The sequence below is a fragment of the Patella vulgata genome, chromosome 4 (genome assembly GCF_932274485.2).
Source record: "Patella vulgata chromosome 4, xgPatVulg1.2, whole genome shotgun sequence".
Classification (NCBI taxonomy): Eukaryota; Metazoa; Mollusca; class Gastropoda; family Patellidae; genus Patella; species Patella vulgata.
In genome coordinates, this window is record NC_065882.2 from 60,881,705 (window position 1) to 60,909,613 (window position 27,909).

The 27,909-nt window shown below is 32.5% G+C and overlaps 1 protein-coding gene across 1 annotated transcript in view; it reads right to left on the bottom strand.

The window, feature by feature from the left end:
• Positions 1 to 27,002, bottom strand: part of LOC126817968 (SCY1-like protein 2) — a 115,195-nt gene extending 88,193 nt beyond the window's left edge. Inside the window, exon 1 of the mRNA XM_050545142.1 lies at positions 26,868 to 27,002. The gene's annotated coding sequence lies outside the window, so the exon portion shown is untranslated. The remainder of the gene's footprint in view (positions 1 to 26,867) is intronic.
• Positions 27,003 to 27,909: the final 907 nt, after the last annotated feature.

Sequence of the window (27,909 nt, forward strand, 5' to 3'; positions counted from 1 at the left end):
CTTATCACAAATTATTGGAACACGACTCTCAATCAAAAATCTCTTAATCAGAAGAAAGGGAAAATAGTCAAGAACAGTCATTACAAACAAATATATAAACCTGTAACTTAAATCTCATGAAAATATCAATGAATGGAGATGTAGGAACCCATAGAGGTGGACCTATAGGACCCTGAAGCTTGAAATGTTTTGGGGGACCTCGCAACCAGCATTGTAGTCTAGATAACCACTGTTATCTTCTTCAGTGGGGTTTGTTCCATAAACCATCACTACAAATTTACATTGTTTTTTAACTGTTTGGTATATTGCTAACACATGGAAGAAAAATATTAATGCAAAAACCCTTCACTTCTTCAATTCAAAAGGAACCTAATTCCTAGGATATTACATCCAATTATAGTACAGTAGCTGTTGGCCCCTTACATATCTATTCCATGTAGTAACAGTTCTGCCATTACCATAAACCTTAACATTTTAAGCCATGTGTCCTAAAGTCACATGTGGGGCCCCTTCAGGATTTAGGGGCCCTGAAGCTTTTAAGCTACCTTAGTTTTATAGTAGATCCATGATTGGGCAGAGGTTATTCGAACCTGGTGTAAGCTGTAGATAATAAAGTCTGTTATCTATATATACCGTTTAGTACTTGATAAGTGGCAAGGACTACCGGCTTTACATTGTGTGGGATTTCCATGTTGTCCTGTTTCTTTCCACTTCTAAAGGCTCTTATGGACAAGCAAATTATACATAGGGTTACAATAAAAATATTGTACAATGTGTTAGTCCCAAAATAATTTAGTTAAACACCATCTTTCTCTGTCTCACCAACACAACACAACCCCCTAAAATGAAAACCAGATTTAACTAGATTTAGAAATATAAAATGTAGCCAGACTACCCTAATATTTCCCTTTGCCTAGGATCAAAAGGCAAAGTGTCCCTATGCACAAATGAATGTCAGTGATAATGTGACTGTAGTTATCCGCTCTTGTCTGAACTTATTGTAGGTTTAACATGCTTATATCATGAAATAATAAATCCATAAAATCAATCAGTTACTGTCTAGCAGAAACAAAAATCTAATATTTTCATAACTGAATAATAAATACTTTACAGTATTGAAAATATTGTTATTATAAAATAATCTAACAGACCTTCTGTCAACATGTGAAAAAAATTATTTATTGGAAAATTTGTCAATATAAAATAGGTTGTGAAAGGAAAAAATCATCGAGCACTAAGTTGACGAAGCCAGTTGTTACGTTATTTCAACAACTAAAACACATGCTTTAACTACATAAAAACAACCACTTGCTCTAAAAATATAATATCAATATATTCTTTCACCGCATATTTACGTCCCCGCTTCAAGCTATATCATTTAATTGATGGCGCACAGCAGGTGACCAATATTTTCCATGCCCATTTGTTTTATGCTCGGAAAAACTATATCATCAAAACAAACAACTTGCGATTTTCCACCTACTGAGAATCACTTAGAGAAACAATGACAACAAATATTCTTGCTCCAGTCATTCACTGATATATAACCAGAAATGTCAATATTTTTAGATGCTTTCAACTTATTCATTTCTTGCATGACATTTGTTTGAAAAAAAAACAGAAGCAAACATTAAAAGCAATTGTCAACATCAAACATGTAATTTGTTTTGAATTATTGCTGTCATTTTCTTGAGGTCCAATGACACGTAAAATAATTAAAACAAGAATTCCACATTTGTGATAAAAACTTTTTGTGCATGCACTTGATGGCATACTTCATAATCTTTCAAAGCAGTGGTTTAAATAAATCCATTTAGACACTTTAGAAGCATGATGTTGTTGGCTTCAGGATCAGTCCAGTTGATCCTCATCCCTTGCATTATGATGGTGTCTGGCAGAGGGGTAGTGTGACCCTATTCAATCTCTGAAGATATCATCTACTTGTAGCTTCAAACTTAAACTATATTTCAATTAAATTATGGATTGTGATATTTTGTGCACAAAGTAATGTATGCTTACTATTTCTGGAACAGATGATATATTCTACTTTTCATATGAGGAGCTAACATGTGTACCATTGTATTCCAGACTGGGGTTAAAAAAAACGGTTGTGCTTTAGCCCTGGTCAGCACAATAATTAAACTTTCGTAGTTGAAGAAAGTGCGAAGGTGTCCTGCGTCCTCAGAACACTAGCTATTGAGACTAACATACAGCATATTTTTATACTATGCTTGCATGTAGGTGACTGTGGAAGTGGGAGAAAACCGGATTAACAGATGAAAATGGACAAGATTAAGCAGACAACTCTGCTCCATGTCATGTATGAATCCACTCGGCCACCCATGGGACCATAGTAATTGTATCCTTTAATGGTTGGTAATGATCAATACAATAGCTCTAGAAGAGTTATACTACTGCCTTGGCCAAATTGCATACAAAGACATTGGTAAACTTATTATTAACTTATATTAATATCCGATCATTAATCACATCTAGCCAATTATACTGCTATGCATCTGATCAAAGTCTGACTAACGATGGATAAAGCTGCCATTAGTTGTAATTAGGGACAAACTAGGCGCTGTAATTATATAACTTGTTACACAAGTGATGACTACCTTTTACAAATAGATCAATTATTATACACTATAGTGTCCAGCCTCGTTGAATTAATAGTACGTATATCACAGGCAATACAAAAATAGTTTAATACGATTATTTGTCAGTTCCAGTTACACATCTTTTTCACGAATGGTACGTAGTCTGTTTGACTATGCGCATCTCCCTTTTAGTTCTATCAATCAGCAATTTGATGCAAGGAAGTCTACAGTTAACCAACCATTCAAAACAGCCAGTATCAAAGCCAAGTGGTTGAACAAGTTGAACTTTTGATAAGATTACGTAGTATTAATACTATTACCGGTACAAGCATCCATAGTTCAATTACCGTGAACAATTTGGACAGCAAGGGATTGGTTCAGATGGTTAATCTTAATCATATCATTATCATTATATCCTGTTATTGTCCTTAAATAATCAAATCAAGACTGCTTGGACAGTTTCCTAAATAAAAATGTCTTTTTTTCAAAAGTGATTTGTGCTTATAAACATACTGTAATATCAAGATTTTTCTCTAAACAACGGCTGTATGAGGCATGATGACTAGTGTTGAATACCAAGATATAGTTTTTATAGTTGGAAAGACTGCATGTTAAAGTAACTAAGTATCTAACTCAATATCATACAAAGTCTTACACGTTGAAAACATGAATTATTTGTCAGTTCAAATCAACATTAATGCTGTAATCTTACCGGGAAAAGCTAGGCTTCTGATATCCAATATTTAAGACAAAATAAACATTTAACCATTGGTACACGAATCGTGTACCATAGTGCGTTTCATCGTCATTTGAAACAAGTGACCAGAAAGAGTGAGGCTAGACATATTACACAACTCATGTCATACAGCATGCAGAATATACTAGAATAGCCAGACGCTAGAAATTTCTATTCGGTTGAGACTCATGCCGTATTTCGCTGGATCTAACTGTTTTGAAATTAGAGTCAAAACGGAAACAATTGAATGTAAATCAGTTCATATACAATCAGATTACATTATTATATACGTTGTGACCCATTTGGGTCAATTTCAAGGTCCCAAATATTAGCGATTTAGCTCCTTTAAGTCCTTTTCAAAGAAGTAACTCCACATAACTAAAAAAAAATGTTACTGCAATTCTATTTTCGACCACTCAGAAATATGCCTCATGATGGAATAGTTCTATTGGCTTCTGTTGATGACTTATGGGGTCCACAAAGTTAGTTAAATGGTTATGCATAATTAAAATATATTTGGCTCTTTGTACAGTAATGGGATGTATTACTCCCACCAGGAAGATTAAAACAAATGTAATAATATGCCATTTATCTATTTTGATTAATACCAATAAGGGATCAATTTATGATTTTAAATTCATATATTGGGATAGCTTAGCTGGTTTGCTCCTTCATATGAGTGTTTACGTAACATTACCCAGAGATAGCAAAAAAGAACCACAGATATTGCATGATAAATAATGATCATTTGAGGATTAGAAATGTGTGTTTGACTTTTTTAAGATATACTAATAGTATGTCATTTACACCTTATATCTTTGAATGGACTGTTTATTCCCATTACTTTTAAAATTATAGATGAATTATCAATCAGCATAACTCGGCAGGAAAATAACAACTGTTTATCTCTATAAAATTTATTTTCTTGATTTAATTATTTACAATAATTTTTATTAAATCTGTGAATTATGTATTAAACAAACAAATAACAAAATAATCTGTTGTCAAGCTTTAAACAAAATAAATGTTGGTTTTTGTTCGTTATTGATTATTGATAATGTTACATTGGATGGAAATATAGTAACTTTATCAATAACTGGATAGGAAATAACATTATCAAAAATTAGATGGATGGAAAAAAATGTTATCAAAAATGTGATAGATGGAAAATAATATTATCAAAAATTCTGATGATTGAAATAGCAACAAATTCCATGTAGATTAGATTTGTAAACATGACATAGCGCGAAATAGCAGAATATCAGACACACCCTCTGTGTCTCGATTTGGACGGAACCAGGAACCTGAAAATGGATCATTGCTATTTTTCAACTGTAACGAAACGGACGGAGTTTGAAAACACGAGGAATTGATAGTTTTTTGTTCTTTTTATTCTCCTTAATGACATGGCTTATTCGCCTCTGCGAACATCCATTCCTTCTGAGTAATTACATAGTCAAGGTTATGTGTTTGCGGATGGAATAAAATGTATGTGATGTTCGGCATTTTGTTACAGCAAAAGTTTAATTTATAAGTTCACTTAGTTCTATCAAATCTTAACCCACAAAACAAAAGTAAACACAGGTATTTTTTTTTTATTTGGCCTAAGTCGTAATAATAAGTATGTGGATGAAATTTAATTTCATTACAATTCAGTTCAATAGAATTTCTTTTTTACAAAAATTTGATTGAATTTGAAGGGTCCCCAGGGGTTCCACACAACTGTAATCCAGCTCTGGTTGGATTATAAAATATAACTAATCAAAAAATATTTTGATTGAACAGAGCTTTTATCTAAATTAATCATCAGCTTTCTCTCTGCATTTTAAATAATTGAATTTTTTTAATTAATAATCAAAATTCCAATACCTCTTCAAATCCATGCTCCCGCTTTAATATGTTTTATTTCTTTTTTTATTACAGAATAAAAAAACATTTGGATAAATCACTACATATATCTCTATCTATTGTATTCATTTAATACAGACAGATATTCAAATTGTCAGACATTGCCATAAACATGTATGTATGTAAATATATGGAAAGCTATCTGATTCCCATCCCGTTTTGCATAGTTCAAGACGAGCCAAAGACCTACCAAATATTCTGCTATTTCTAACCTTGTCATGCTACAACATCTCTTATTACTTTGTTTTGTCCACAAAAGACCATGAATATATAACGTTGCCTTTTAAGGTGTTGGACCTCCTCAATTGAGGAATGAATGAATAAAATGGGGTTTAACGTCCTACACCAACCAAGCTAATGAAGATGGGTCCTAGATATATGATCAATAGGATTAAATCTGTGTTATTTTGAATATTTAGATGCAGTATATGCTATATATTACACAGTTTTATGTTCCTTTAACAATTAAGCAATTAATTAAATAAAAACAAAATTAAACCAACTGAACAAAATCCCACCCCATCAGAATCTCAACCCACACCCCACATTATTGACTTGCTCAATACGTTTTAGTGTCTGGAACAAACAAAACTGAGAATAAATCAGAGCATATCTGTTCAGAGTTCTCTAATCTTTACAGATCAATCTGCCAATATTTAATTATGTGTTAATATAGAGACACTAAGACCAATATTTATTCTTGCAGCAGTTCGCGAGACAGATTGAATAAAGCGAGAACTGTTAATCCTTCAATGACATGATATCAAAGCCAATTGTGCATTTTATATCCTTGTAACAGTATTCATAGCAGGGCCCTGATATTATTACCTAACTGTATAATTAAATGATGAAATCTCCACAAGGCAATACTAAGGTGGTTATTGTACTGCAATTTCTCTGACACAGGTACCAGTGGTGCCAGTGCAGATCTGGAATAATCTTATGAATCAGGATTGTTATGTGTACTGGTAGTCAGTTGTACAATATGACACAATTTTCATTTTTACTATAGGATGCACTAGTCAGAATTTTGACATCCTATCCTGTGATTGAAATTGTTTATCAATTCATAATGTGTGACTCAGCAAAAATATAGTCTATAATACAAGTGTCTTTTTGTATAAAAGTACATTTAAATGTTCACATAAGATGCAATTTTTATTTTTTACAATTTCTCCAATCCAATTTTAAACAAATTATTTACTAAAACAATTACCACTGACCGTTTAAAGAATAATTTCAACAACCAGAAACCAAAAACTGTTGACCATTATACCTATACCATACCAGTTAGTGTAAAACCCTTCTCACCTGTCTTCCAGGTGATGAAGGTACTGGATGATCAAACCCTATTTCTAACCCTGGATTTTAATTGGTCCACAGCCTGCAAAGTGGTGTAGGGTAATGGAAATGAAATGGTATTTAACGTCCTACTTTTCTGCTCCAACTGAGGTAATAGGGAAGTTTTGTCCGGACATACACCCTATGACATACCCTTAATTCGAATTTCAACTGTCAAGGGTTCTTTTACGTTCATGCCAATACACACACAAGAACTCAATCTTTTATATCCCATCAGAACAAAAAATCACAATGAACTTTCTTGGCCAACACCGGGTTCGAAAACGGGAGATACAAGTTATCAAGCCAACGTCTTACTCACTGAGTTTCTGCAGGGAAATGGAAGCTAAGAACAGCCTGAACAATATTTAATAACAATAAATAATAGTAAAACTTTTAAATGTTTATAACATCTACCATGACAACTTTGATATAAAAAAAAAAATCTCACTCACCCACTCACCATTACATAAAACACTGATTGAAAGTGTTTTCACATTAAGCATGTGATAATGTTTGCTAGATGGCACAGGACTGGCTGTTAATCTGGCGCTTGTAACCCAGGTCACATGTTAGCGGCGTCACTAATGAACAACTTGAATCAGTAATGATAGAGGATAAGAGGAAGCTAACGAAGTTTACTTGCTGCGTGAAAACTTGCCTTGTCAACGTTATTGATGGAAAGTTAATATGATTGAAGAAGAACAAGCCAGCATATTATACATGTACTTCCTACAGGCACACCTTAAACTTTAATATGGCCCTGTATTAAACTGTTCTTCACTGATATGCCTCCGTATTTATATCTTTATTAGTCACTTCATATAGATTCATCTGTTCATAACAATAAAATATCATTTTTGTTTTATTATACCTTACAAACTTATACACTTTTATTAAACAGCATTAGGTAAGATCAGATAAAGAGCTGACAGTTCTCACTTTATTAGTTTAAAAAATAGATAATTAAAAGGGAATATATTGAAAATTTCAGTCAAATTACTTCACTCTGGGTCTAGTCATTGGCGATGCAATTATAATCTGTTACGATAATAAGTAAAGTCTTGATTATCCCTTCTTACAGTGAATCATCAACAGCTCTTGAACCCAGATCAGATTTAAATCTATTGAAAATCTAGACTTTAAGATGCATCGAGAGTTGATTATGGTCTTGGTAAGTCAATTAATGTCTTATCAATTTATATAACATTTAAGGCATAAAGAAAGACCTGCAAAAGGCAGATTTAGCTCTTGCATAATGCCTGTTTAGGCAATAAAAAAAGAAAAAAAAACTGCTAGGAATTATCATTCACTTCGCAGATGTTCACTGGGGGGGTCAAAAAATTATCTTCAATACGACATTAGACCTATATCAAAATCATCTTGTCATTTCAAATTTATCTTTAAAAGCATGATTATCATTCTGCCCATCATCACCAATCAGAAAAAATGATTTTATCAAAATCATTTTCTTTACAAATTATTCCTTTCTAACCATGAAAATGAAGATATGTTTTTTGTGCACTCAATTATATTCATACCATGTGCCAGTTATTGTCAATTCAAAAACCTGGAAACTGACAAACTTTTTTAAGCATTTTTTTTAACTATGCTGGACATATAAATACAATGGACAGGTAGATTTTTTGCATCAACCCAGACTGAAATGGCCTTTTATCAATGTCTAGCAAACCTTTTACCACTGATTGTTTAACCAATAAAATTAGCAACGCTGGTTTTTACTTACATTTATCTCGTCAACGCTCATGGTTCAGATCGAAAAATTTTTTTTACAAATATGCTCAGCTATTCACTTAGCTAATACAGTCTGTGAATAATATAGTCTGTAAATACAGGCTATAAATTATGATTGTATTATGGAAGATTTAGCTGTTAAAAAACTTTTAAGACCAAAATATTTTCTGTTTTGCTTTTAACGTGTGTTTGTTAAGTTCATGAGGCTTAGACTCAGATATGACATCGGTCTTTAAAGCTTCCGATCTTTATTATCCACAATGAGCTTATTAGGAAATAACCTGAAGACCATGCAGTCTCATATTCAGTCAATGATTCGACCAACAATTCTTATTTTGTTCTTTTATTACCACGCACCAATTACTGGCAACTAAAAGAAGACAATTTGATTCTACGTCGAAATTACCTGATTTATTTCATAAATGGCAATAAGATAAAACCTTGATGAAAATAGAAACAATTTGACTGACAATCGTAGAAAAAGGTCCTCCGGCACTATTCCTGGCCGTCATCAAATTATGTCAAATCGTACTTCCCATCACACTGGACGATTGTATCTATTAGTAAGCCTAATCAAATAGCTGTGTAGCTCGATAGAAGACTTATTAATCTTGACTTAAAGACAACCTGTGTTGAAGGAAATTTCTTGACATGAATACTATCCACTGCTGAGAGACAGAAGAATCAAACTTCTGTCAAATAAATGAACAAATTAATGAAGATTATTTGATTAAAAGAAAATCGTAGGTGCAAGATACCACCTGCCGTCAACAAAAGGTACAATGGTGTCTCACTTGGATAAATTAATGCCGACATTAATGATAATTAAGTCTGTGGTGAGACTTTATAAAGCTTTGTGTTCACCTACAAGCATTAGTGAGAATAAAAGAGTTTTAAGACTTCTTCTCACTGAGTGAACTACATGTGTTAGGTTGACCAGACATTTAAAAAAGTCAGAGTAAAAAGGAAAGCATAATTTTGCTAGAACAGTTGATGAATTGCAAATACACCTACATGAAGGTTTCGGAAACAGCAGCAGTCACAAAAGGATTAGTTTGGGGTGTTAGACTTTCACGTTAAAACAGCTATTTGAATGTATAATTAAAAGAGAGGGAATTGAATAAAGTGTCTTCGAGAACAAATTTTGTCAAAATTAGACATTTTCTGTGATCCCATAGGTATAAAGGTGGTTGTAAATTTCATTAACACCGGATGAAAACTGTTCACTCTATCACATTTACAATGGCCAAAGTTCAAATACCAAGAATTCATGGATATAGAAATGTATACCAAGCTTTCATAAACTTGCATGAAAACAGTAGACTCAATGTATTTTTGAAGAGGTTTATTTTGCAGCCAAGGGCAATAACTCCCTGAACAGTTGCAAAGGTTCAAGATTGTATCTAAACTCAAATTCAGCTGAAAACTTGTGGATGTAAACCAGATGAAAAAGTGGACACTTGCGTGTTAAAGGGGCATTACAGGGAGATTAGATAAACAGTTGACAGTTCTCGCTATAATAGTTAAACAATAGATAATGTAAATAGAATATGCTGAAAATTTCAATCAAATTGCTCCACTCTGAATAGAGATATTAGCTTTTGAATTTTCGGCTAGCTCAATTATCCATTTCTACGTTTAATTATAAGTTACAAAATGTATTTCAATCCGCTAAATATCACAGGCTAGCGATGGCACTGAGAGTTGATTATGGTCTGGATAAGTTAATTAATGTCTAATTAATAATTAAGATAACATTTCAGGTCTAAACAAAGACTTGCAATAGGCAGATTTAGCTCTTGCATAATGCATATTTAGTAAATAAATATGAATGGACAATAAGGTTGACAACAATATAAATTGTTTAATTGCACATAAAATGTTTTTTGAATGATAACACAGTCACAGTAAGATTTTGCTGTAAATCAAATAAAACCAACATTTAAGACAGTGTGAATTTAACAATGTAAATTAAACAGTTATTAGTTTTAAAAATCATAAATAATTATAATTTTATAGTATACTATTGTCTACCATATGCAATGTACTATACAATTTTACCCAATCTATACAACAAATACTTACACAATAAAACTAAAATAATGTATTGCTTTTTCACCACTAATTTTAATGATCTTTCTAAGATAAAAAACACAACAGAAAAAACACAACAGGTGTAATATTATATAAAACAGCTATATAACTTGCCACAGGAAGATAGATTTCATTGTGAGTATAATCTTTCCATGAAATTTTCAAAAAGTTCTAAAATTTCCAGAATTTACATCACACATAAAAGATAGGTTGCCAGGCAACGAAACATACGCCCACAGCAGCTATATTGTCCGGGCAGTCAACAAGAGTTGTCACATATTTTTATTTTTTTCGGTAATGAAACATTTATAATACATTAAAATCTGATTAAGAGTAACAACTCATTAAGTAATTATCAGAAAACCATTAGAATTTGTTTGGTTTTTATAAAGTTCTGACCCATGCTAACGTTTAGTATACAAAACTTTTAACATCATGGATTTAGCTGTTCAAGTCATTAAGATTCTTGAAAATCAATATACTTGTTCGTCTCAAGATCTTAAACACTGTGTATAAATTGAAAGTCAATCGGATATTAACTTTAGCCTCCACAAGATTTTTCAAAGTGATCAAGGGCCATAACTCTGGCAAATATTATCAGAAATTGCTGAAAATCAATAGGCTTCTTCGTCTCATGGCCTTAAACACTGTGTATCAATTTAAAGCCAATCAGATATTAACTTTAGCCTCTAGCGTCCACAAGATTTTTCAAAGTGATCAAGGGCCATAACTCTGGCAGTAATTATCGGAAATCGCTGAAAATCAATAGGCTTCTTCGTCTCATGACCTTATAAACTGTGTATAAATTTAAAGTCAATCGGATATTAACTTTGACCTCTAGAGCGTCCACAAGATTTTTTAGAGTGATCAAGGGCCATAACTCTGGCAGTAATTATCAAAAATCGTTGAAAATCAATAGGCGTCTTTGTCTCATGACCTTAAACACTGTGTATAAATTTAAAGTTAATCGAATATTAACTTTGACCTCTAGAGCGTCCACAAGATTTTTTAAAGTGATCAAGGGCCATAACTCTAACAGTAATTATCGAAAATCACTGAAAATCAATAAGCTTCTTCGTCTCATGACCCTAGACACTGTGTATAAATTTAAAGTCAATCGGATATTAACTTTAGCCTATAGGGCGTCCACAAGCAATTGTGGACGCCGGACGGACCGACGGACGGGGGTGACAACAATATACGACCACATTTCAATGTGGGCGTATAAAAAGAATAGGCTACAACTTTTGTACTCAAGACCAACATTCTTGTGTAAGTATTAAATGGCAACCCAAGTATTATTTTGTAGAAATCAGTCCACAGTTACTTCAATACTACATTCACTGTTCGTTATAGACATTTAACCAAAAATGACATAGGTCTATTTGAAATCATGAATGTCTTAATAAAGACATTGAGATACCATTCTGTGACACACTTACCCACTTCCACTCTTTAAGAACAGAACCAAACTAAAGCAGTTATCTGATTTCTTAACTATTGCTGTATTAGCTCCATTCAATAAACTGGCAACATATGTCATTCGTATTAATATTCTTCTTCAAAATGATCAGAACATATCATCAAATGTGCTCTCGTCCAATTCGATTTTGCACATTTAGTTCTTATGAAATTAATGTACTGACTATATGGCAAAAGAAACTTCTTGATATCAAACATCATTGCCAACTGGAAAGTACTATAAAAATAAAATAAAACCAAGTACGAACAATCCAAACCATTAGACAAAATTCGAAGTCCTAAAAAACGGTATAGGTAAAATAGTGTAATAAGGCAAAATAGTGTAATCAGCATATGGACTGTTCACCGTGTACAAAATACTGAAAAAACTTTTGTTTTCTGTAATGGAATCACAAATGCTTGGTCAATCTATATATAGAGAATATCCTACCAGTGTTTTTTGATATCAAAAAATATCAACACAAGTTGATAAAGTAACAAAAAATGAGGCTCTGCCGAGGTTTTTTTACTTTATCAACGAGTGTTGATATTTTTTGATATCAAAAAAGACGAGTAGAAGATTTTATTTATCACCCAAACCCTTCTTACATGCACAAATAGATAAATATAATTCTTTGCTACAGATTTCACTTTTACTGAACATTACGGCGTAGTGATCCATCATTTTTTGACAGCAATTCAACCATTGCAAGGTCCTTTATATTGGCCCAGTGTTTCCATCAAGGTCAATTGAATAACAATAGTTCTTTTTAAAAAAAAAGTTACTTTTTATAAGAAATGAACTGTTATTTGAAAATAAAAAAAAGTAGTTCCTTTTCAACTGACCAATCAAATTCATGTAAAGCGATATCTCCTAAGGAGATATCGCAGTAGATTATGAAATATATCACACAAGCGATATCTTCAACAGCCATGAGATTGCAAAGCTTACATAGTCTTGCCAACCTATTAACACCTGTCCTTCTACCTAGTTCGATCTCTAGATGGTGCCCTGAGCATCTGAAGGATGCTAAATATACTCTCAACTGGATAGGCAGATAAATTACATAACTTTCTAAGAATAGATCACTTTTAATGTTAGTATAAAAGCTGTACTTGTTAGAACTTTTTATATTAGAGTTCCAATCTTGTAGATTCATGTCCTTAAATCTTAACTTCACGCTCATATCAAATAGTTTTACATTCCCAGCTTGCTGGTTTTCCCATACAACTCCATATCCACAACTATATAGAACACTCTGAATATTGGTACACCAGGTGGTTCTTCCAATTACATCAAGATTGTATAACATTTTAAAATAGTATTTAGGTAGCCTATTGTCTAGCATGCTTTAAGAAATATTTTATAGGTTTCACCATATACAGTGTAAGTATATATGTTGTATCGCCCGCAGTCTCTCCAGGCCAGACAATTTGGGGTCCTTATTTTTGCGCCCAGTACCCGTTTGCAGAACCTGTTGTGGATCATTTCAATATCATTATTAACTTTCATGCCTCATATTTTGGCACAGTAAACAGAATGGGCTCTATCATGGAATCAAATAACTTAAAGGCTATGACTGGGATTTCTCTTGCCATATACAATGTTTGATAATGCTGACAGCATTTTGACTCGGATTAGCCAATGTTTTACAACACATTTAACCAATTAAATCTATATGAGAAAATAATTCTAAGATACTTATAATAACTAACAGTTTCAATACTATTACCTTTATAAAACCACTTTTTCCTTGTCGAAAGGTGGCCACCATGCTTAAATACAATGATTTTAGTTTTATCTTGATTTAAAGACATATTGTAGCGGTTTGAAAATATTTTTAAAGTGTTGATGCGTGCCTTTGCAGTTCAACAACCAAGTCCATTTATATACTATATAATTAAATTAACTACTTCTGAGGCCTGATAGCTTCAGATGGGCTTTGCCAAATTCAATGACTGCTTTTTCAAAATTTACTTATCCTTCGGATATTCTCTAAGAAATCCACTTTTCACTCCAAATTAAATCTTTTAAAAAATACCCCGTTGTAAGGGGTACAGCAGTAAATTACCTTAATTAGCCAGACATTGTACTTTTACATTTAAATAGCAATGGAAAACTTATCACTATTACCACATCAGCTTCTGTCTCCACAACAACTATTACATCCCTATACTATTGTTCAGGTTTTATTTACAAAAAGAATCAATGATTAAATATTTCAAGAGTTCCTGTATCTATTTTCAGTGTTATGTGTACTATCTAAACATTCTATTATAGAAAATGAGTTTGATGTGGCCTACACAAATTTATTCGTCATTAAGACATTTAACAGGAAGAGATTGTCTGCCCGTTAAAGTCTATTAATATTGGTTATAAATTCAGCTTAACACTGTGAAAATGAAAGTAGTATTAAATGTTCAAGGTCAGGACAAGTCATTCTTCTTTTCATTTAGCAATCTAAAAGCACCATAAATATCCTTATTCTTTCAATAAATTTAGAGAAATGGTATTTTCATCTAATATTTTTAACCTGAAGCAGACCAGAGCCCATGGTATTCCCAGAAAGGACAACATTTTGCCAGATGTAAAGATACTGCTATCCACAGTTCACAAATGGTGAAAACAATGACACACAATTAGCATATTCCTCAGTCATACAATTTCAAGCTCATTTTGTCTGTCATACAATTTCAAGGGCAACGAGAAGGTACTGTCATCAACATCTCCTTGTATAGCAAAATCTAAGTCAAATTTGTTTCTACATGGACACAAAAATTATTAAGTGTGAGAAATTTCCAATTAACAAAAGGCAAAACTACTGTAATAGGTAGATGTGTGTACAAAGTTTCATAAAGGTATCTTGAACAGTTTATGAAATTTTCTCTGGAAACTAAATCGGGACTGGAGAACATCCGGGCAGAGGCAATCGCAATATCTTTCCCTTAATTAACTGATCACTTACAAACAATATTTGCCCAAGTCATAGCCCTGGTTCGAATTTATACACTATATATGTTGTTTAAATATGGGGTACCACATACAGACGATTTTAATAATCATATTATTTTAAATCCAATCAAATTTATCTCTGACTGATCAGCAGCAATCTAAAAAAAATCAATATTTCCTAGTAAAAGCATTCCATTCTTATGCAATTATGTCATTATTTGATATAATACATAACCAACAAGCCAATTTACAATTCAATTTAATTCGATTTTACCTTGTATTAGTTTTTATCATCCAGTACATCTTATTCTACACGTTCTATTACCTCTCTACTTGGCAACATACTACAATATTCTCATCAAAACGTTAACAAGTTTTCCTCTGTCATTTCAAGTTCCCCAATCAAATAAACTTCTCCACAGTTTCTAGTAACATCTTGATTGAATTTGTTCTTCGTGACAGATAAACAATTACACAAAATTTCTTTTCCACGTTTTTGACTGAAAGGAGATTTCCAGCAACGATAATCAGGTAACTCACAAAAGGCTTAATTTTCGTAAATCTAGTCGTAAAGAGCTACACTTGAAAACCTCAGTTAAAAGCCATAAGAAGAAACACAGCTCTTCAGAATAAAAGAACAGTAACAGCAACATTATGTTGTAAATTGAAGGCTTATTGTCATGGACTATTAAAGTGCTTAACTGACCTTTTTCTTCATGAAAGCTTCTTTGTATTACTATTCACAATAACAAAAATATCCCTGCTAAATTTGGCCTTTAAAGAATGTAAAATCATCTAGACTGTGACTTTTTCAGTTCTGAGCAAGAAAAAGTATGCAATAATTTAAGAGATGTTTAGCAGATGACAAACACTATCAGGGCCCGCATCAGAAATAATTAAAAATTTGATTGTTTTAAACAAAAACTGTACCAGTACTTTTTGAAAGTGATCAAGGGCAATACACTTTGCATAACTCTAGCATAAATACTCAAGGGCAATAACTCTGGGGGGAATTATCAGATATTTTTAAAAATAATAAGACTCAAGTCTGAAACAAAAATACTGGATATTAATTTTAAATTGATCTAGGACCATAAATCTGGCAGTAATTATTGGAAGTCGTGAATATTTTTCTTTGTCTCATGAGGATAAAGACTATATCATATGGAAGAATTTTGAATTAATCAGATGATAAATTTAGCCTAGTGTGTCCACAAGATTTTTCAAAGTCATCCAATGCCGTAACTCTGGAAGTAATTATCGGAAAACACTGAAAATCAAGAAACTTCTTCTTGTCTTGTGGTCATAAAACAATGCGTATAACTTTCATGTGTATAGACTTTTCTCAGTAATTAATGGAAATTGTTGAAAATAAACAGGATTCTTCAGCTCATGATCTGTATAAATATCAATCGATTGATAACTTTAACCTCTAGAACAGTGATTCTCAACCAGTATTCCACGGCACACAGGTGTGCCATGAGATCTCCCTAAATGTGTCAAGGTATTTTGAAAGACACACTAAGAAAATGCAAAAAACCACATGATTCCAATTGAGTATTTGCTGATAAGTTCATAGTGTGTTTTTCTTTATTCTATGTCTCTACGACTAGTCTCTGTCTACGGTTGTATGCCGTCTGACTTGCCATGTTTTTATTTTGCAAAATTCAAATATTTTTCATATATATATTTAGCCAGGTGTGCCGCCATTCTTTCATGTGTTCCAAGGTGTGCCATTGGCAAAAAAAGGTTGAGACCACTGCTCTAGAACATCAATGTGGGCATTTAAAAAAAGAAGAATAAAATCTTTTTCAAAACACTACATTATATATATATATATATATATATATATATATATATATATATATATATATATATATATATATATATATATATATATATAGCCGGTATTTCCAAAACTTAACAAACCTATCATACATACATTTGATGAGAATTCAATAGAGTATAATTACAAGGTATATTGAACCTTAATATAGAATGAAAACATGATTTTAACACTCCACTGATGAAACGTCTTGTTACATTCTTCTTTAATTAGTAATCAATACTACTGAGGTCTCTTATCAATCATTTTGTTTATTTCTTTGTTTCTGGAGAGAGAAATTAGATTTCTGCCTACCATATAGTGAGAATACCAACGCAATGATTTGTAGAATGTCTTTACTCAAAGCTCTCTATTCTACATCATATCTAACACAATGGTAAACTAAAAATAAATCACAGTGTAATATTTCAATTATCAAATAAATGAAATGAAATGGGGTTTAACGTCCTACTGTTCTGCTCCTATACTGGGCTAATGAAAACAGGCATATGCCATACAGTGTGCTATGAGGAAAATTTTGCCAGGGCAGCGGCACTATCGCCAACTCTTATATCGAATTCTAACTGCCAGGGGATCTTTTACGTGCATTCCAATATACACACGGGACCTCGGTTTTTCGTGTCATCCGAAGGACTAGACAGCTGTCCTTGTCAGGCCCTCCGTCCTGCATCACTGACAAGGGGAAATCATGCCGGAAAATCTGGATGTACTTTCTCGGCCAATGCAGGGATCGAACACTCGACCTCCAGGCTAGCGAGCCAGCCAATTATCAAATAAGTATGATTTAAACAATTTGAAGCGGGCCATAATGGGTTGTGGGGGGGGGGGGGGGGAATATTTTCAAATCAAGGAACATATATTTAGAAATTAAATCACAGTGGAAAATTTAAATTATGAAATGTTTTTTTTCAATAACCTTTCAGAAAAAATAATTAGGATAAAGTAACACAGACTCATTGCTTCAAATTTCATATTTGGGGAGCTGCCAACATAAGTCAAAATGAGGTGTAGGGAAGGGTGAATTTGTTAAAGTAGTACTTGGACATTGATGGCTGAAACAAGCTTTAACAGATTATACCAGTTATATAATAATATACTAATTGAAACCTGAATAACATTCTCCACATAAGATCAATACTGATAACAACATATCTATCAAATTTATATATATACATGTATACCTTATATCCTTTCAAATAATTTTTTCCCATTTTGAATGTCTTTTTTTTTTAATTGACAATTACTGCATAATGCCTATTTAATACTTTTCTAGTACACATTTGTTTTTTGCCATTTAGTTAAAATAAAATTAAATAATTTTCACATATAACTTAAAAAAGATTTCTGACCAAATTGACAAAAATCTATATCACTGGGAAGATGGAATCTGTCCGGAAACTGTTACTCGATCTGTGATAAGAAAACAGGCTCAGTCGTGAATATCCATACATAAAACATTATTAATAAGACAGACAATACATGTCAAGTTTCATCCATGATATCAGAAATCTTTAAACTAATATTTTTCTTCATAATTCAATCAATCTGTCTTGTATTATATTTCATATAAAACTATGAATAATTGATAACAACCTTGAAGTAAAAAAAGGAGAAATCAAATATCTACAAATATATTACTACTCAATCTTGTCAATCTATAAGCTAAATTTCAAATTCTAATACAAAAAATTGATTTTCAATGATAAATGACACTTTTATGTTCCATGTCAATAAATGGTGCATAAAATACACAGCCCATTTTCATCTCACTTTTACCTTGGAGTTTCTTACAGGGATATTTCCAGAAGTGTTTAATAATGCATAAGCTATGATTGTGAGCTGTCAAGACTCTAAATACAGCACATCGAAACATGCTGTTTATAGGTTTTTCGTCCATTCCATTTTCGTAAGTGATTTTTCCATATGCATCTGGTGATTGGTTAATCAAATATAACCCAAATCATCCACTCAACCTTTAGGCATTGTAGGCTGGAACTAGTGTCAAAGTTTAAACTAAATAAATTATGGTCAATAACTTTTGAAAACAGAAATATTTTGAAACAATTAATTTAGAAGGTAAGGAGAAAAGTATATTATTTTCATTGTACACACCAGACTGAAATCAGATGTGAAAAATTTCAGGATCAACAAATTCGCCAATGTCCCTTTAATAAAAAAAACTTTGTGAGTCCTCTACTGATCCTTTAATTACATCAGATTTGATCTACGATTCAATATGCTTTCATCTACTCATTCTTAGGGCTCAAGTCTAGACAACTGAAATGTACATTCAGAATATTCCTACCTTCTTTCAACTGAGCAGACATATTGCGATCACTGTAATCTAGCATTAAAGAGATTTATTTAGGTTAAGAAATTTCTCAACATTGATAGTTCAACCACTATTATGTATGACTTAGGTGTACGAAAACTATTATGTACAAGACTGTATGATTAGTGTACGATAAAAAAAAGGATAAAATATAAACTATAATATACAAGACTGTATGATTAGTGTATAATAAACTATTATGTACATGTGTATAATAAACTATTATGTACATGACTGTATCATTAGAGTAGGATAAACTATTATGTACAAGACTGTATGATTAGTGTATGATAAACTATTATGTACAAGACTGTATGATTAGAGTATGATAAACTATTATGTACATGACTGTATGATTAGAGTATGATAAACTGTTATGTACAAGACTGTATGATTAGAGTAGGATAAACTATTATGTACAAGACTGTATGATTAGTGTATGATAAACTATTATGTAGATGACTGTATCATTAGAGTAGGATAAACTAATATGTACAAGACTGTATGATTAGTGTATGAGAAAATGTTATGTACAAGACTGTATGATTAGAGTAGGATAAACTATTATGTACATGACTGTATCATTAGAGTAGGATAAACTATTATGTACAAGACTGTATGATTAGTGTATGAGAAAATGTTATGTACAAGACTGTATGATTAGAGTAGGATAAACTATTATGTACAAGACTGTATGATTAGTGTATGATAAAGTATACACAATTAACATTATCACCCAAGCCAGATTAAGGTCTTGAAGATGCTTGTGCTACAGGTACTGTGAGGCAATTTTTACCCACTAGTTGCCCCTGGCATACAGTGAGTTTACTTGCTCTTTACTACAAATTTATATAGTATATGTCAATTGGAATCTCTTTAAATAAATAATTTAAAGAACTTACAGACTTTACTTACTCTCTGGAGGCCAAGAGACCTCTGGGTCATGGTTACAGCCACTAAGACTAGGTCTGCTGGAGCTAAATAACACATCTCTGATCTCAAATTGACACATCATTAAATCAAAGAGAATCAGTTTCTTTAGAGTTAGTTTTCAAATTTAAAAAAAGTTACAAATCCTTTGATAGATTGATTTGAATTAAAATTGCCAAATCCTTTTAAATCAATGCAAAGGAGAGATTATTCTGATTTTTGTCAATTTAAAAGGTTGTGTGGATAATCAAAAATGTGGAAATTACCTTTTTACAAAACACACATTACCATATAATATATATAGTCAGATTACATGTTCTTCTGATAAATTTCTTCTATTAGAATACCAACTTTAAAGGAAGTCCTCAATTCTGAATTTAATAAAAGGCATTAAATACAGGATATGTTGTCATGACAGTAAGTTGTATGATGATCTACATGTTTATTATACCTACATTTGTCAATATCAAGTTACATAAATTAGAGAAATTTTTTTCTACTGATGACTTGCTATCAACAATCAACACCTTTAATCAAACCATCTGGCAAAGAACATATCACATGTCACTGGAAGCAATACTAAAATGTCTTTGTTAAATATAAGGCAATGAAATTCCAAGCATTTACAATCCATAGAGCTACATTTACCCAATACAGAATCAGTGCCATGTGAGGTTTGTTGATGCCTGGAACAAGCTTCTTGTTCATATGCCCATAATAGAGCAGGAAGAAAATATTTCAAGTACGGTATGTCAAAACCAATGAAATAAACCTTTTATTCAAATTAAATTGAGCCAGTTATACAACAAATTTCGATTTAAAAAAAACTTTAATTTAGCTCTATTGGATTTCCGGGGCTTGAGCCACCCTCTGCTCACAGCTGTGCAGAATGGATGTACATTCAGTTTGATGTTACAATACATTCCTAGATATTTAAAACTCTACAACCGGTCCACAAGTTACTTAGAGCAAGGACAAAAACTCTATCAAAAATCTCTTAAAATGGCAGAAGTTTATGATATAATACAACCCTTTCTCAAGTTCGGTAAAATGAATCCTGTTGTCCTTATATAATATAATAGAGAACCATCAAAGATATTTTGAAAATGGCATGTCCCTTGAAAAAAAGGAAATACATTCAATATGATGTTACAATATATTCATTGAAATCTTAAACACTCCAACCCGACCGTAAGATATTTTAGCAAGGGCAATAAGTTTTTATGATATAATAAATCCATTTGTCAAATAGAGAACCAATGTCATTTTGAAAACTGCATGTCCCTTGAAAAAAGGGAAAACTGCTCTTCTGAAAAAGATGTCATCCTGTGGAATAAAGAGATGACAGAACAGAGTATAATGTATATTTAATGACCCTCGGCCCTGGCTTTTATCATACTTTATTCTCTTTTTTATATCTTTCCAATCTTGGTGATATTATTCTTAGCTTGTTTCAAGCAAACGACTTGTGGAGTAATGACATGGTTTAATATTAATATCCGATCTACAGTCATGAATCTAAAGTAAGGACTGGAGTAGATTCCACTTTAAACATCGATAACTCTTAAAGCGGGCAATACACTTTTTATAATGAGAAAAACTACAACTATCAAAATATCATTGTAAGCTTCATTAACCTTTTAAACTGATAATGATTTTGAGTTCCATGATATATTTATCTTTAAATCAAAAATAATTGTTCACCATAAGCTAGGATAAGACAGATTTTCCCCAGATATAATTGTTGAATAATCCCTAGATGATTGATTGTGCCATAAAACCATGCCGCCAAAAAGTGAGAGTGTATGAGATTTGGAGGATTAATAATGCCTAATGTGAACCTCCACTTTTTTTTCTACTCTTCTAACCCAAGTTCTTTTTACAGTTTTTCAAACTGGCACAGAAAGCATCAATTCACTTGTTTTTATCAAAACCTGCAGACTAATGTAAGATCTCTAGGCAGAGACGGGAGAGACATGTATCTAGTGGTGAAATGAGGGTGGGGCGGTGAAACAGAGCCATGCTGAATAACGTAAATGAGCTTATGGGCCTTATAGTGTATTAAAAGAAAATAATCCACCATACATAAAATATTATTTTTGGAAACTGGTAGGCAGTTAGAATTCAGTAGTTGTCCTTGTTATTTATTCATGTGCACCCAAAAAATAATTTGTACCTTTTCAGTCTTTAAAATAAACTTTTCTATGATGCTTGAAAGTTGTTATTTTTGTTAGCAGATGTCTGAGAGGGTGTATGGCTGTTTACTTATAGTATTTTGCATGTTATAAGAAATACATGTATAATAGCATCTACCTGAGAAATGTGTTAGTCTGGACACAAATCAGAGAATATGTTTGTCTTGGACACAACCAGATAAATGTGTTTGTCTTGACAAAAATCAGAGAAAAATGTTAGCCTTGACAAAACCAGAGAGTCTGGACACAACCAGAGAAATGTGTTAGTCTGGACACAACCAGAGAAAGGTTCTATTTGAAACATACTTTAATGGGTAGCAGTAGTTGAGATAAACTTGCTTGATGGTTGGTATTTAATGTCTGCTTACACCATAACCGATTCCACAGACTGAAATAAGATTCCAAATCTACCTTTAATCATATGTATTACCTCAGTAATTCTACTAGGCATTGGAATCAGCCATTCTAATAAGAATGGTTTCACAGAGCAAATAAACAATATGTAAATTGTATTAAGAATCAAATCAGACACCCTTCAGACGAATAAATCTGTAGTCCAATCTCCAATTATACACAACATTACAAGATCACAGTCCTCGTCTTTCCTATTTCTATAGGTGTACACATATAAATACCTTAGAAATATGTTGTACAATCTCCAATTATACACAAAATTATAACATCACAGTCCTCATCTTTCCTATTTAAATACCTTAGAAATCTGTTTGTAATATGAAAAATCTCTGTCAAAACTGACATTAAGTTGATGCTAAGTATTATGCTTGAAGTCTATTATTTTCATATTCATATAAGGGAGATAATCAAATACAGGGGTAAAAGACTTGTCTGAAACCACTTCTCTATCAGAAACACAGATTTTATACCCTTTCCATTTTTAGCTGTTGGTTCTCTAGGATCACAGTTATTTCTAAAAAGACCACTTCTATCATCAAAATATGTCGTGGTGATGAAATAATTCCATGGTTTTAGCTAAAAAAACACATTCCTTATTTTTAGACAGAAAATACTTAATTGAAAAGTAGAACAATGTTAGAATCTAAGTGGTAGACAGGCTTTAAAACCTAGCCAAAATAAATAAAAAGTTTATCTTTGTAAAAAATGAATGGGTAAACGCTCCACTCCCACCCTCTATGGTCACCATTGATATACATAATCATTTTGGTATTTTGATTTGTCATATTAATTACTCTCTAGTGGCCTAATGTGTGTGCTATAGATCATCAGGTCTGGACCATGATATTTTGGGTATTGTTTAAATGGGCTGAACGGTCTATATTGCCTTTTGTCAAATTTTGAGCTTGATTTCATTCTTGGGACAGACAGTTAGTCCCAATAATACAAAATGTCCCAACACTCTCTCTGTATATCCCTCTCTTTATAAATATAAATTCTATATACTGGTATATTAATATCCTCATACATCCGCTATCTTCCCCACAATTCTCATATAACCATTTGAGAGAATAAAATCATGTAATTGTGTCAATTTCTTATTTTGTAAAAGCTCCATTACTGGTCAAGGCTTCTATTGATGAAGCCATCTGAAGGTAATTAAAGGTCAGATAAATCTGTATTGATGAGACTGGTAGAGATTATTTGTCACTAGTAATTATAGTCACACCCTGACTGTAGCTCATCACAACACAGTTTATATAAGTAATACATCATTATTACTAATTATATATCACACCCTTTTGTTACAGCAAGAGAACATACAAACGCTTTACTTTCTTACAATATTATTATCAATCAGAAGGTTTCAAATAAAATCATTATTACTAATCACAACACTAAGAGTGTGTTCACACTATAAAGATGGTCTGGATATTAGTTAGGAAATGTCTCTCGCTGTAAACCTAAAGGGGTATGTTCACACTATAAAGATGGTCTGGATATTAGTTAGGAAATGTCTCTCGCTGTAAACCTAAAGGGGTATGTTCAAACTATAAAGATGGTCTGGATATTATAGTTAGGAAATGTCTCTCGCTGTAAACCTAAAGGGGTATGTTCACACTATAAAGATGGTCTGGATATTAGTTAGGAAATGTCCCTCGCTGCAAACCCAAAATAAATAGATGACACATATTATTTAATTTACATTAATTTATCTTTTTGAAAAGTTTAGAGTAATCAAACTGATTATCTATACTTAGTCTAAGCAGACAAACAAAATTAAAAGTATTCTAGACCTAGAACAGTATTATAGACATATATTATACATACTCTTCTTCATTTTACAAAGTGTCTCTAATTCAACCCTATTAAAAATAAATTGAACACTATTTTGTTAGCAAACCTAAATGTATGTCTTAAAAAGTCCCAGAAAATTGAATTAAAGTCCCTAATCATTATATAAATGATTTCTAATCCCACGAAAGTACGCCACTGTAAACGTCGAATCTCTAGAGGGAATATCAGGTCAAAAATGCTTTAGTTCCTATCAGTATTTACAAAGTTATGATATATTAATCCTTTAGTGGCATTTAGCGATTGGAGACATAACAGAACTAACATGATTATATGGGAAAACTATCACTGGTTTATTATACACAAGCATGAAACGAAACGTCGTGCTTGTGTATAATAAACCAATGATTGTTTTCCCATATAACCATAAATTTGTCAACATTCAGAACGTCTTTTCTAAGGTTATGGTTAAAACAAGCCAGTGCCACCTATAATCCTATGTTGGACTTCTTTTAAATCAGATTGAATCCAAGCTGAAGGATTATTCACCATTTATATTTTAATTTTGTATTTTGAATTAAATGTTATACATGTATAATCAGTTTGAGATACAAATGATGATGATCGGATTCAAGTCTGATACTAACAATATCATGGCTTATAGCTTGTTCTTTGAATGTGTCTAGATTAGCCATTTTATCATAAAACCAGCGGCTGCCAGGCAGGATACGCCCACATTTTCGAGAGATGGATAGAAAACAAGCTAAAACGGAAGTGATTTTTCCTACAATCAAGGGCCATAATTCAGGAAATTACAATTCGATATGCGCAAATATTGAAAGGAACCAAGATCTTTGAGTTATAAACTTACATTTCAAGTTTCAACAAAATCGGATAAAAATTGTGACCTCTATAGGGTCCACAACCTTGATATACCATATTTTTACACAATTTGAGAACGAGGGGCGGCCATTTTGTCTGTCAGTTTTGAGCCGATTTTCACGAAATTTGAACTCAGTCATCCTTAGGGTGTAACGGTGATATAATAATACCATTTTTTAAATCGGATAAAAATTATGACCTCTATAGGGTCCACAAGTTAAAAACGTGATTTTTCGTACAATCAGGGGCCATAATTCAGTAAGTTACGGTCCGATATGCGCGAATATCGAAAGGAACCGAGATCTTTGGGTTATAAACTTACATTTCAAGTTTCAACAAAATCGGATAAAAATTGTGACCTCTACAGTGTTCACAAGCCAAAAACGTGATTTTTCATACAATCAGGGGCCATAATCCATGAAGTTACGGTCTGATAGATGCCAATATCGAAAGGAACCGAGATCTTAGGGTGATAAACCTATATTTCAAGTTTCATTGAAATCGGATAAAAATTGTGACCTGTAGACTGTTCACAAACAATTGTGGACGACTGACGGACAGGGGCGACGACAATATATGTCCACATGAAAATGTGGGCGTATAAAAATTTAAATCTCGCTGGTGTTTTGATCCATCTAAATCTATCGAGTTGTGAATAAATGCCTAAATGAAATGAAATGGGGTTTAACGTCCTACTGTTCTGCTCCAACTGGTATAATGAAGACAGACATATACCATACAGTGTGCTATGAGGGAAATTTTGCCCGGACAGCGGCACTACGGCATACTCTTATATCAAATTCCAACTGTCAAGGGATCTTTTTACGTGCAGGCCCATGTGTACACGGGACCTCGGTTTTTCGTGCCATTCGAATGACTATACAGCTGTCCTTGTCAGGCCCTCCGTCCTGCATCACTGACAAGAGGGAACCATCCAGGAAAATTTGGATGAACTATCTCGGGCAATGCAGGGATTCAACATCCGACCTACAGGCTAGCGAGCCAGAGTTTTACCCACTATTATAGCCTAAATAAAAATTTAAATAACACTTGAAGCCCCAAAAAGACCCCCAAAAGGCATATTTAGGTCTTACATAATGCATATTTTAAGCAATAAAAAGGGTCTGCATGTTATCCTAAATGTTCAATTTTATGTGACTTTCTATAAGTAAAATAACAATGTGACAGTGTCTTTAAATTTGAAGAATTAATCTTCTTAAAGAATATCAATATATAGTTACTTTAGTAACGTATATTGTATTTAAATTAACTAATAAATATATGTCCAGCCTAGGTAAAACTGATATACTTTAAAATATGAATAAGCATTTATTAGTTATTATTAATACGTCCAGAATAGCACACATTTACCAAAACATCTAGCTGCTGATTTCTTTTCAGAAAATTTTCTGGGTTATTTTCTTGTTAGTGATATCGATATCCGTTAGAAAGACATTACCATCATAAATGACAAAAACTTCCACCCAGACTAATTCCATTTACATGCGTGCTCAAGAAACAATGCCGTTAATCAAACCCTACAATGGTGATGGCTCTGTAAAGAGTGATAAAAGCATAATTGACGTCCAGAGAAAGTTTCCCATGTCTAAGACTTCAAAGACTTACCTGATAATAAGCGGCAATATCCACACAAAGTTTTTAGGTTTCAGATACGAAAATCAACAAAAGTAAAGTCTATAAATATTTATTGTATTCAAAACGACTGTCTTCGTGTGAGCAGACCTCCTGTCTTGATGTGTCGCATGACAACTACAACTATAACCGGATCGGCAATAACTGGGCGAAACACGACTAAGCCATTATAGTCCACCTTAACTCTAACGCTGGCCGATTTAGACCCGCGGTATAAAAAAATCAATGCGCAGATTGCCGGGAACCAAAGCTATTAGGCTAGCTAAGAACTGTAGTCTTAGTCACGCTAACTACAGGAACTATTAGTCCCTTACATTTCTAAGTTTATTCCTTTTATACTCTAAGATTAAAATAAAACCAGAAATGACATTTCTAAATGAAAGATTAATCAGACTAAGGACAGATTTCAGTTGTGAGAAGTTCTTGGTATTGGTACCCGCTCACTAGACTGAATAACTTTGAAATAAATACACACTAAAATATCTCCAAAACAGCTTTATTTATACATCAATTATGAAAATAATATAATTTGGTTGTTGGGATAAGTTCAGGATGCTTTGAGGGCGTCGTTAAGTTCAAGAAGTAAGCTGCCAGAGATGTGAAATTCGACTGAACAACCAACTAAAATTTTGAATTTACTCTGTTGCAATAACAGGGATTGATAAAATAATCATATTAACGTATATTTTGTACCAAATAGCTTTATTTAACGTCCGCTTCCACAGAGATGTTGTATTTTACGTCCGATTTCACCGAGATGATATCGCAGACAACCACAGAGGCGTTAACGCAAGCAAAATATATTAACTGTCTTTTTTAGATAAAGGACTGGTATGCTTAGACTAGAAAAGCATTTTAAAATCATAAAAGAACCCCCGTTTCAACTACAAAAACCTATTGAAAAATTGTTAATGTATATTTCCCACATTTTGACACTAAAAATCTACAAACATATTAAAGGAGGTAAATAATATTTAAGGAAAACTGTATTTGAACAATAATTAATTCAAGTAGA